Raw genomic sequence first — 12,386 nt, 5'->3', positions numbered from 1 at the left:
CAGTTGCTCCTCCAACCCCCCCCCCGCCCAGCAGACCACATTGTCCAGCCAGCCCCCGGGCCTCCCTGGGGTGCCCAGCACAAAAGTGCAGACACCCACCGGACCCTCAATCTCAGCTTTCGGATGTTTTCGCCACTCTAAGGACCCGCAGGCCAGCTGGGCCTTCGGGCAGGACAGAGAGCCCCGGAATCCGACGTGGAGAGCTGCGTGTACGTCCCCATCAGGAGGCGGTCCCCACCTCCGCGGCTCTCCCCTTGCGGGGAGCGGCAGCCCAGCCGGCAGCCGCAGGGCCTCAGGGAAGACACCAGGCTGGGCCCCCGCGGCACAGCGGGGGCACGTCCCCCGCACTCACGCGACTTAGGGACGGCTGCTGGAGACTGCTGCGGCCACCCTGCTGCCGGGTTTCTGGAGGGCTTCCTGGAAGCAGCGTCCACACCAAGCCCTTGGAAGGCCCAGGCGACGGAGGAGCCGGTCAGGCAGGGGCCGAGGACGGTGAGAGGCCGGGCGGGAAGGAGCATGTCAGGCAGGGGCAGAGGACGGTGACAGGCCGGGCGGGGAGGAGCCGGTCAGGCGGGGGCCCAGGACAGTGACGGGCCTGGCCGGGGAGGAGTGCGTCAGGCAGGGGCAGAGGAGACGGGCTGGGTAAGGGTTAGGGTGACAGTTAGGGCACAATTCACAATCGCAAAGACGTGGAAGCGACCCGAGTGCCCATCCATCCAGGAGTGCATCAATAAAATGTGGCGCGTGGACACCACGGAGTGCCATTCGGCTGTGAGGAGCAGCGGTGAGAGGGCACCTCTCGTGTTCTCCTGGCCAGAGCTGGAACCCGTTCCAGTAAGCCAGGTATCCCAAGAACGGACACACGAGCACCACGTGAGCGCGCTCACCAGCAAATTGGTACGAACGGATGGACACCTAAGTGGACGGAGAGGAATCACCTTCATCGGGTGGGTGTCGGGCGGGTGGGGGGAGGGGAGGGGCATACACCTCCATTAGGAATGGGGTGGGTGCGCACCCACTGGGGGATGGGCGCACTTGAAGCTCTGACCCGAGGGGGGAGGCTTGGAGAGGGCAACGCACCCGACCCTAACATTGGTACCCCCACAATACGCTGGAGCAACATGAGAGGTATATGAATAAGAACACAGGGGGGAGGGGGGCACGGGCAACACATGTCACCTGAATACTTGTACTCCCATCATCTGCTTGAAAAGAGAGAGAAAAGAAAATGCAATAATAGAGGTAAGAGACACTTTTTAAAAATCATGAATCCGAAGAGAAAAGTAAAAGGAGGCCTGTGGAGCAGGTCTGGGTGTGACTCCGGATCCCCCAACATCAGGTGCCACCACCAAAGATTCCTGCGTGTAGCCCATAGAACCCCAAAAGCAACGGGACGAGTTCTGGTCACATACTCCCTCAAAATGACATCCTGGCCTTCTTCTGGAACTCCCTCCCCTCTCAGACTCTCAAGGTATCCTCCAGCGTGTCGGTTCCCACAGAGCAGACCTTTGGTCTGAGACCTGACAGTCCAGATGCCACGCATGCTGCCGCGTGGCGGCGGTGTCGCGGCTTGGGACAAGAGGAGGCCCCACGGTGCGGGCTGGGGCGCCAGGCACCGCTGCGGGCGCTGAGGGTTGGGGTCACCCCCACCCCGGGCCGCCGCCGCGCTCCCAGAAAGGGGACAGAACAAGAGGCAAAAAAAAAATAAATAAAAAGCAGCAGCCTGTGGCACCCGGTATTCCCAGGCGGTCTCCCATCCAAGTACTAACCAGGCCCGACCCTGCTTAGCTTCCGAGACCAGACGAGATCGGGGGCGTTCAGGGTGGTGTGGCCCTAGACGGCGGCGGAGGGCGCCCCTGCCCCGCTCAAGAAGCCGAGCCTCTCTGCGCTTTCCCGCCGCCTCCCGCCCCAGGCCCCGCGCCGGGCCGGGCCGGGCCTGTTGAGTTCGCCGGCCGGGTCCCGCGGGCTCCCAGGGACGGGGGTGATGGGCGGGGCGGGGCGGGGCGGGGCGGGGGGCTGTCTCTCTATACACACACACACACACTCACACTCACTCACACTCACACAAGATGCGCCTCCACGGCTGGACTCGCCAAGGTGGAGCCCTCCCAGCCCCCCTCGTCTCCTCGCCCGGCCTCCTTCACCTACCCGCTGCCCACCCCCAGCGCGTCGCCGCCGCTGACTGCGCACGCGCGCGCGGGTCGCTCGCCCTTTGACCCCAGCCAGGGGCCGCCCTCCCCCACAACCCCTTTCAGCTGCGCCCCCCCCCGCCCTGTGGGTGGGCTGCCGCCTATTCCCCCGGGCCAGGGCTGGGGCACAGCCAGTGTATGGGGCGTCTCCCTCTGGGGATGTGTCCCATGGGTGGGGTGGGGTGGCGTGGTTTGTGGGGCGCTGAAGAAATCAGTCCCCTCCATCTCCTTCCTCTGGAAAACGCCCAAGCCCGTGGAGAACTGCGGGCACCGCTTCGTGGGGGCCGGGACCCTCCTCTGTGTCCTCCTGTGGCCCAGTCCAAGGGGCCTGGGCCTGGCCGGGGCTGCATTGGACCCCGACCACCCTGGCGTGTGGACTCGCTAAAAATCGGCCATTAGATATTGGATTCCAGCTTCCTTGAGGTCATTTCACTAATGAGTGCACCGGAAAGAGTTTCCTAATCCATCTGTGAGGGTGGCAACTGAAAGAGAATTTGAAAGCTGACAGAATAGGCGAGGGAAGGCATAGGAGATTTCCACACCCAGCAAGGAAGACTTTCCCGAAATGGAAGAAAGAAAGGAGCAAACAGAGACACCGGTAGCCCGCCCGGAAAAGAGTCTGCCCCTTAGAGAAAGCACCCTGACCAGGTTCACCCGTGGGTGGGTGGCGAGCTAGCGGCATTCAGAAGAGCGAGGCCCGCAGTCTGTGCGGAAGACACCTGCACTCGGGGGTGTGTGGCGGCGCGATTCACAAGCAGCTCCAGATGTTAAGCCAAGGAGAAGCCAGGGAGTTCCCAACGCCCCAGGTGTCCTCAGCCCACGACTGGCTGCTGGGGGAATGCGAAGCCCGGCTCCTTGTCTCAGAGCGGGGTTCCCAGGAGGATCAGGCTGAAGCTGGGACTTGGCCTCAAAGTGTCCCCTCGCATGGCCACCCCCTTCCCCTTCCTGCTCCTCTACTCCTGGTGCCCCTCCATCCAGGGGCCAGACCTTAAAGAGTCACCGCAAGAGAATCCTGGTCCCAAAGGAGCCTTCTGGGGGACCGGTGCTGAGAGAGGCTGTGGGCATGGCCCGCTGGGGCTCTGCCCGACCCAGGGCTGAGAGGTGCAACCTCCCAGCTCTGGGTCCCTGCAGGAAGTGTTGGCAAGCACGGGGCCAGTCCTCCAAAGGCCCAGGTGCAGGGAGCCCAGGCCAAGCAGCCTGTGGAAGAAGCCACTTGCCCTGCCACCCCGGGAACAGGACTGCAGGCCCCGGCCCTTCCCACCTCCTCCTCCTCCTCCTCCTCGCCCCCGGCCCCCCCCCCCCCCCGCGACATGGCACAGGGCTCAGAGACACCTCAGACTCTTGCTACCCAAAGTGCAAAGGGCATCAGTTGCTCCTCCAACCCCCCCCCCGCCCAGCAGACCACATTGTCCAGCCAGCCCCCGGGCCTCCCTGGGGTGCCCAGCACAAAAGTGCAGACACCCACCGGACCCTCAATCTCAGCTTTCGGATGTTTTCGCCACTCTAAGGACCCGCAGGCCAGCTGGGCCTTCGGGCAGGACAGAGAGCCCCGGAATCCGACGTGGAGAGCTGCGTGTACGTCCCCATCAGGAGGCGGTCCCCACCTCCGCGGCTCTCCCCTTGCGGGGAGCGGCAGCCCAGCCGGCAGCCGCAGGGCCTCAGGGAAGACACCAGGCTGGGCCCCCGCGGCACAGCGGGGGCACGTCCCCCGCACTCACGCGACTTAGGGACGGCTGCTGGAGACTGCTGCGGCCACCCTGCTGCCGGGTTTCTGGAGGGCTTCCTGGAAGCAGCGTCCACACCAAGCCCTTGGAAGGCCCAGGTGACGGAGGAGCCGGTCAGGCAGGGGCCGAGGACGGTGAGAGGCCGGGCGGGAAGGAGCATGTCAGGCAGGGGCAGAGGACGGTGACAGGCCGGGCGGGGAGGAGCCGGTCAGGCGGGGGCCCAGGACAGTGACGGGCCTGGCCGGGGAGGAGTGCGTCAGGCAGGGGCAGAGGAGACGGGCTGGGTAAGGGTTAGGGTGACAGTTAGGGCACAATTCACAATCGCAAAGACGTGGAAGCGACCCGAGTGCCCATCCATCCAGGAGTGCATCAATAAAATGTGGCGCGTGGACACCACGGAGTGCCATTCGGCTGTGAGGAGCAGCGGTGAGAGGGCACCTCTCGTGTTCTCCTGGCCAGAGCTGGAACCCGTTCCAGTAAGCCAGGTATCCCAAGAACGGACACACGAGCACCACGTGAGCGCGCTCACCAGCAAATTGGTACGAACGGATGGACACCTAAGTGGACGGAGAGGAATCACCTTCATCGGGTGGGTGTCGGGCGGGTGGGGGGAGGGGAGGGGCATACACCTCCATTAGGAATGGGGTGGGTGCGCACCCACTGGGGGATGGGCGCACTTGAAGCTCTGACCCGAGGGGGGAGGCTTGGAGAGGGCAACGCACCCGACCCTAACATTGGTACCCCCACAATACGCTGGAGCAACATGAGAGGTATATGAATAAGAACACAGGGGGGAGGGGGGCACGGGCAACACATGTCACCTGAATACTTGTACTCCCATCATCTGCTTGAAAAGAGAGAGAAAAGAAAATGCAATAATAGAGGTAAGAGACACTTTTTAAAAATCATGAATCCGAAGAGAAAAGTAAAAGGAGGCCTGTGGAGCAGGTCTGGGTGTGACTCCGGATCCCCCAACATCAGGTGCCACCACCAAAGATTCCTGCGTGTAGCCCATAGAACCCCAAAAGCAACGGGACGAGTTCTGGTCACATACTCCCTCAAAATGACATCCTGGCCTTCTTCTGGAACTCCCTCCCCTCTCAGACTCTCAAGGTATCCTCCAGCGTGTCGGTTCCCACAGAGCAGACCTTTGGTCTGAGACCTGACAGTCCAGATGCCACGCATGCTGCCGCGTGGCGGCGGTGTCGCGGCTTGGGACAAGAGGAGGCCCCACGGTGCGGGCTGGGGCGCCAGGCACCGCTGCGGGCGCTGAGGGTTGGGGTCACCCCCACCCCGGGCCGCCGCCGCGCTCCCAGAAAGGGGACAGAACAAGAGGCAAAAAAAAAATAAATAAAAAGCAGCAGCCTGTGGCACCCGGTATTCCCAGGCGGTCTCCCATCCAAGTACTAACCAGGCCCGACCCTGCTTAGCTTCCGAGACCAGACGAGATCGGGGGCGTTCAGGGTGGTGTGGCCCTAGACGGCGGCGGAGGGCGCCCCTGCCCCGCTCAAGAAGCCGAGCCTCTCTGCGCTTTCCCGCCGCCTCCCGCCCCAGGCCCTGCGCCGGGCCGGGCCGGGCCTGTTGAGTTCGCCGGCCGGGTCCCGCGGGCTCCCAGGGACGGGGGTGATGGGCGGGGCGGGGCGGGGCGGGGCGGGGGGCTGTCTCTCTATACACACACACACACACTCACACTCACTCACACTCACACAAGATGCGCCTCCACGGCTGGACTCGCCAAGGTGGAGCCCTCCCAGCCCCCCTCGTCTCCTCGCCCGGCCTCCTTCACCTACCCGCTGCCCACCCCCAGCGCGTCGCCGCCGCTGACTGCGCACGCGCGCGCGGGTCGCTCGCCCTTTGACCCCAGCCAGGGGCCGCCCTCCCCCACAACCCCTTTCAGCTGCGCCCCCCCCCCGCCCTGTGGGTGGGCTGCCGCCTATTCCCCCGGGCCAGGGCTGGGGCACAGCCAGTGTATGGGGCGTCTCCCTCTGGGGATGTGTCCCATGGGTGGGGTGGGGTGGCGTGGTTTGTGGGGCGCTGAAGAAATCAGTCCCCTCCATCTCCTTCCTCTGGAAAACGCCCAAGCCCGTGGAGAACTGCGGGCACCGCTTCGTGGGGGCCGGGACCCTCCTCTGTGTCCTCCTGTGGCCCAGTCCAAGGGGCCTGGGCCTGGCCGGGGCTGCATTGGACCCCGACCACCCTGGCGTGTGGACTCGCTAAAAATCGGCCATTAGATATTGGATTCCAGCTTCCTTGAGGTCATTTCACTAATGAGTGCACCGGAAAGAGTTTCCTAATCCATCTGTGAGGGTGGCAACTGAAAGAGAATTTGAAAGCTGACAGAATAGGCGAGGGAAGGCATAGGAGATTTCCACACCCAGCAAGGAAGACTTTCCCGAAATGGAAGAAAGAAAGGAGCAAACAGAGACACCGGTAGCCCGCCCGGAAAAGAGTCTGCCCCTTAGAGAAAGCACCCTGACCAGGTTCACCCGTGGGTGGGTGGCGAGCTAGCGGCATTCAGAAGAGCGAGGCCCGCAGTCTGTGCGGAAGACACCTGCACTCGGGGGTGTGTGGCGGCGCGATTCACAAGCAGCTCCAGATGTTAAGCCAAGGAGAAGCCAGGGAGTTCCCAACGCCCCAGGTGTCCTCAGCCCAGGACTGGGTGCTGTGGGAATGCGAAGCCCGGCTCCTTGTCTCAGAGCGGGGTTCCCAGGAGGATCAGGCTGAAGCTGGGACTTGGCCTCAAAGTGTCCCCTCGCATGGCCACCCCCTTCCCCTTCCTGCTCCTCTACTCCTGGTGCCCCTCCATCCAGGGGCCAGACCTTAAAGAGTCACCGCAAGAGAATCCTGGTCCCAAAGGAGCCTTCTGGGGGACCGGTGCTGAGAGAGGCTGTGGGCATGGCCCGCTGGGGCTCTGCCCGACCCAGGGCTGAGAGGTGCAACCTCCCAGCTCTGGGTCCCTGCAGGAAGTGTTGGCAAGCACGGGGCCAGTCCTCCAAAGGCCCAGGTGCAGGGAGCCCAGGCCAAGCAGCCTGTGGAAGAAGCCACTTGCCGTGCCACCCCGGGAACAGGACTGCAGGCCCCGGCCCTTCCCACCTCCTCCTCCTCCTCCTCCTCCCCCCCGGCCCCCCCCCCCCCCCCCGCGACATGGCACAGGGCTCAGAGACACCTCAGACTCTTGCTACCCAAAGTGCAAAGGGCATCAGTTGCTCCTCCAACCCCCCCCCCGCCCAGCAGACCACATTGTCCAGCCAGCCCCCGGGCCTCCCTGGGGTGCCCAGCACAAAAGTGCAGACACCCACCGGACCCTCAATCTCAGCTTTCGGATGTTTTCGCCACTCTAAGGACCCGCAGGCCAGCTGGGCCTTCGGGCAGGACAGAGAGCCCCGGAATCCGACGTGGAGAGCTGCGTGTACGTCCCCATCAGGAGGCGGTCCCCACCTCCGCGGCTCTCCCCTTGCGGGGAGCGGCAGCCCAGCCGGCAGCCGCAGGGCCTCAGGGAAGACACCAGGCTGGGCCCCCGCGGCACAGCGGGGGCACGTCCCCCGCACTCACGCGACTTAGGGACGGCTGCTGGAGACTGCTGCGGCCACCCTGCTGCCGGGTTTCTGGAGGGCTTCCTGGAAGCAGCGTCCACACCAAGCCCTTGGAAGGCCCAGGCGACGGAGGAGCCGGTCAGGCAGGGGCCGAGGACGGTGAGAGGCCGGGCGGGAAGGAGCATGTCAGGCAGGGGCAGAGGACGGTGACAGGCCGGGCGGGGAGGAGCCGGTCAGGCGGGGGCCCAGGACAGTGACGGGCCTGGCCGGGGAGGAGTGCGTCAGGCAGGGGCAGAGGAGACGGGCTGGGTAAGGGTTAGGGTGACAGTTAGGGCACAATTCACAATCGCAAAGACGTGGAAGCGACCCGAGTGCCCATCCATCCAGGAGTGCATCAATAAAATGTGGCGCGTGGACACCACGGAGTGCCATTCGGCTGTGAGGAGCAGCGGTGAGAGGGCACCTCTCGTGTTCTCCTGGCCAGAGCTGGAACCCGTTCCAGTAAGCCAGGTATCCCAAGAACGGACACACGAGCACCACGTGAGCGCGCTCACCAGCAAATTGGTACGAACGGATGGACACCTAAGTGGACGGAGAGGAATCACCTTCATCGGGTGGGTGTCGGGCGGGTGGGGGGAGGGGAGGGGCATACACCTCCATTAGGAATGGGGTGGGTGCGCACCCACTGGGGGATGGGCGCACTTGAAGCTCTGACCCGAGGGGGGAGGCTTGGAGAGGGCAACGCACCCGACCCTAACATTGGTACCCCCACAATACGCTGGAGCAACATGAGAGGTATATGAATAAGAACACAGGGGGGAGGGGGGCACGGGCAACACATGTCACCTGAATACTTGTACTCCCATCATCTGCTTGAAAAGAGAGAGAAAAGAAAATGCAATAATAGAGGTAAGAGACACTTTTTAAAAATCATGAATCCGAAGAGAAAAGTAAAAGGAGGCCTGTGGAGCAGGTCTGGGTGTGACTCCGGATCCCCCAACATCAGGTGCCACCACCAAAGATTCCTGCGTGTAGCCCATAGAACCCCAAAAGCAACGGGACGAGTTCTGGTCACATACTCCCTCAAAATGACATCCTGGCCTTCTTCTGGAACTCCCTCCCCTCTCAGACTCTCAAGGTATCCTCCAGCGTGTCGGTTCCCACAGAGCAGACCTTTGGTCTGAGACCTGACAGTCCAGATGCCACGCATGCTGCCGCGTGGCGGCGGTGTCGCGGCTTGGGACAAGAGGAGGCCCCACGGTGCGGGCTGGGGCGCCAGGCACCGCTGCGGGCGCTGAGGGTTGGGGTCACCCCCACCCCGGGCCGCCGCCGCGCTCCCAGAAAGGGGACAGAACAAGAGGCAAAAAAAAAATAAATAAAAAGCAGCAGCCTGTGGCACCCGGTATTCCCAGGCGGTCTCCCATCCAAGTACTAACCAGGCCCGACCCTGCTTAGCTTCCGAGACCAGACGAGATCGGGGGCGTTCAGGGTGGTGTGGCCCTAGACGGCGGCGGAGGGCGCCCCTGCCCCGCTCAAGAAGCCGAGCCTCTCTGCGCTTTCCCGCCGCCTCCCGCCCCAGGCCCCGCGCCGGGCCGGGCCGGGCCTGTTGAGTTCGCCGGCCGGGTCCCGCGGGCTCCCAGGGACGGGGGTGATGGGCGGGGCGGGGCGGGGCGGGGCGGGGGGCTGTCTCTCTATACACACACACACACACTCACACTCACTCACACTCACACAAGATGCGCCTCCACGGCTGGACTCGCCAAGGTGGAGCCCTCCCAGCCCCCCTCGTCTCCTCGCCCGGCCTCCTTCACCTACCCGCTGCCCACCCCCAGCGCGTCGCCGCCGCTGACTGCGCACGCGCGCGCGGGTCGCTCGCCCTTTGACCCCAGCCAGGGGCCGCCCTCCCCCACAACCCCTTTCAGCTGCGCCCCCCCCCGCCCTGTGGGTGGGCTGCCGCCTATTCCCCCGGGCCAGGGCTGGGGCACAGCCAGTGTATGGGGCGTCTCCCTCTGGGGATGTGTCCCATGGGTGGGGTGGGGTGCCGTGGTTTGTGGGGCGCTGAAGAAATCAGTCCCCTCCATCTCCTTCCTCTGGAAAACGCCCAAGCCCGTGGAGAACTGCGGGCACCGCTTCGTGGGGGCCGGGACCCTCCTCTGTGTCCTCCTGTGGCCCAGTCCAAGGGGCCTGGGCCTGGCCGGGGCTGCATTGGACCCCGACCACCCTGGCGTGTGGACTCGCTAAAAATCGGCCATTAGATATTGGATTCCAGCTTCCTTGAGGTCATTTCACTAATGAGTGCACCGGAAAGAGTTTCCTAATCCATCTGTGAGGGTGGCAACTGAAAGAGAATTTGAAAGCTGACAGAATAGGCGAGGGAAGGCATAGGAGATTTCCACACCCAGCAAGGAAGACTTTCCCGAAATGGAAGAAAGAAAGGAGCAAACAGAGACACCGGTAGCCCGCCCGGAAAAGAGTCTGCCCCTTAGAGAAAGCACCCTGACCAGGTTCACCCGTGGGTGGGTGGCGAGCTAGCGGCATTCAGAAGAGCGAGGCCCGCAGTCTGTGCGGAAGACACCTGCACTCGGGGGTGTGTGGCGGCGCGATTCACAAGCAGCTCCAGATGTTAAGCCAAGGAGAAGCCAGGGAGTTCCCAACGCCCCAGGTGTCCTCAGCCCACGACTGGCTGCTGGGGGAATGCGAAGCCCGGCTCCTTGTCTCAGAGCGGGGTTCCCAGGAGGATCAGGCTGAAGCTGGGACTTGGCCTCAAAGTGTCCCCTCGCATGGCCACCCCCTTCCCCTTCCTGCTCCTCTACTCCTGGTGCCCCTCCATCCAGGGGCCAGACCTTAAAGAGTCACCGCAAGAGAATCCTGGTCCCAAAGGAGCCTTCTGGGGGACCGGTGCTGAGAGAGGCTGTGGGCATGGCCCGCTGGGGCTCTGCCCGACCCAGGGCTGAGAGGTGCAACCTCCCAGCTCTGGGTCCCTGCAGGAAGTGTTGGCAAGCACGGGGCCAGTCCTCCAAAGGCCCAGGTGCAGGGAGCCCAGGCCAAGCAGCCTGTGGAAGAAGCCACTTGCCCTGCCACCCCGGGAACAGGACTGCAGGCCCCGGCCCTTCCCACCTCCTCCTCCTCCTCCTCCTCGCCCCCGGCCCCCCCCCCCCCGCGACATGGCACAGGGCTCAGAGACACCTCAGACTCTTGCTACCCAAAGTGCAAAGGGCATCAGTTGCTCCTCCAACCCCCCCCCCGCCCAGCAGACCACATTGTCCAGCCAGCCCCCGGGCCTCCCTGGGGTGCCCAGCACAAAAGTGCAGACACCCACCGGACCCTCAATCTCAGCTTTCGGATGTTTTCGCCACTCTAAGGACCCGCAGGCCAGCTGGGCCTTCGGGCAGGACAGAGAGCCCCGGAATCCGACGTGGAGAGCTGCGTGTACGTCCCCATCAGGAGGCGGTCCCCACCTCCGCGGCTCTCCCCTTGCGGGGAGCGGCAGCCCAGCCGGCAGCCGCAGGGCCTCAGGGAAGACACCAGGCTGGGCCCCCGCGGCACAGCGGGGGCACGTCCCCCGCACTCACGCGACTTAGGGACGGCTGCTGGAGACTGCTGCGGCCACCCTGCTGCCGGGTTTCTGGAGGGCTTCCTGGAAGCAGCGTCCACACCAAGCCCTTGGAAGGCCCAGGTGACGGAGGAGCCGGTCAGGCAGGGGCCGAGGACGGTGAGAGGCCGGGCGGGAAGGAGCATGTCAGGCAGGGGCAGAGGACGGTGACAGGCCGGGCGGGGAGGAGCCGGTCAGGCGGGGGCCCAGGACAGTGACGGGCCTGGCCGGGGAGGAGTGCGTCAGGCAGGGGCAGAGGAGACGGGCTGGGTAAGGGTTAGGGTGACAGTTAGGGCACAATTCACAATCGCAAAGACGTGGAAGCGACCCGAGTGCCCATCCATCCAGGAGTGCATCAATAAAATGTGGCGCGTGGACACCACGGAGTGCCATTCGGCTGTGAGGAGCAGCGGTGAGAGGGCACCTCTCGTGTTCTCCTGGCCAGAGCTGGAACCCGTTCCAGTAAGCCAGGTATCCCAAGAACGGACACACGAGCACCACGTGAGCGCGCTCACCAGCAAATTGGTACGAACGGATGGACACCTAAGTGGACGGAGAGGAATCACCTTCATCGGGTGGGTGTCGGGCGGGTGGGGGGAGGGGAGGGGCATACACCTCCATTAGGAATGGGGTGGGTGCGCACCCACTGGGGGATGGGCGCACTTGAAGCTCTGACCCGAGGGGGGAGGCTTGGAGAGGGCAACGCACCCGACCCTAACATTGGTACCCCCACAATACGCTGGAGCAACATGAGAGGTATATGAATAAGAACACAGGGGGGAGGGGGGCACGGGCAACACATGTCACCTGAATACTTGTACTCCCATCATCTGCTTGAAAAGAGAGAGAAAAGAAAATGCAATAATAGAGGTAAGAGACACTTTTTAAAAATCATGAATCCGAAGAGAAAAGTAAAAGGAGGCCTGTGGAGCAGGTCTGGGTGTGACTCCGGATCCCCCAACATCAGGTGCCACCACCAAAGATTCCTGCGTGTAGCCCATAGAACCCCAAAAGCAACGGGACGAGTTCTGGTCACATACTCCCTCAAAATGACATCCTGGCCTTCTTCTGGAACTCCCTCCCCTCTCAGACTCTCAAGGTATCCTCCAGCGTGTCGGTTCCCACAGAGCAGACCTTTGGTCTGAGACCTGACAGTCCAGATGCCACGCATGCTGCCGCGTGGCGGCGGTGTCGCGGCTTGGGACAAGAGGAGGCCCCACGGTGCGGGCTGGGGCGCCAGGCACCGCTGCGGGCGCTGAGGGTTGGGGTCACCCCCACCCCGGGCCGCCGCCGCGCTCCCAGAAAGGGGACAGAACAAGAGGCAAAAAAAAAATAAATAAAAAGCAGC

The 12,386-nt window shown here is 63.7% G+C and overlaps 3 non-coding genes across 3 annotated transcripts; all 3 read right to left on the bottom strand.

Moving 5' to 3' along the window:
* Positions 1-1,720: 1,720 nt before the first annotated feature.
* Positions 1,721-1,839, bottom strand: LOC142868142 (5S ribosomal RNA). Its single transcript, XR_012917251.1, has one exon. It is a non-coding gene; the product is annotated as a 5S ribosomal RNA (ribosomal RNA).
* A 3,436-nt stretch (positions 1,840-5,275) lies between these two features.
* LOC142868141 (5S ribosomal RNA) lies at positions 5,276-5,394 on the bottom strand. Its single transcript, XR_012917250.1, has one exon. It is a non-coding gene; the product is annotated as a 5S ribosomal RNA (ribosomal RNA).
* A 3,439-nt stretch (positions 5,395-8,833) lies between these two features.
* LOC142868140 (5S ribosomal RNA) lies at positions 8,834-8,952 on the bottom strand. The gene has a single exon (XR_012917249.1). It is a non-coding gene; the product is annotated as a 5S ribosomal RNA (ribosomal RNA).
* Between the last annotated feature and the right edge of the window lie 3,434 nt (positions 8,953-12,386).

This window comes from Microcebus murinus, unplaced genomic scaffold, assembly GCF_040939455.1.
Source record: "Microcebus murinus isolate Inina unplaced genomic scaffold, M.murinus_Inina_mat1.0 scaf026_hap2_Mmur4.0, whole genome shotgun sequence".
NCBI classification, from domain to species: domain Eukaryota; kingdom Metazoa; phylum Chordata; class Mammalia; order Primates; family Cheirogaleidae; genus Microcebus; species Microcebus murinus.
This window is presented reverse-complemented; position numbering and strand designations above follow the sequence as displayed.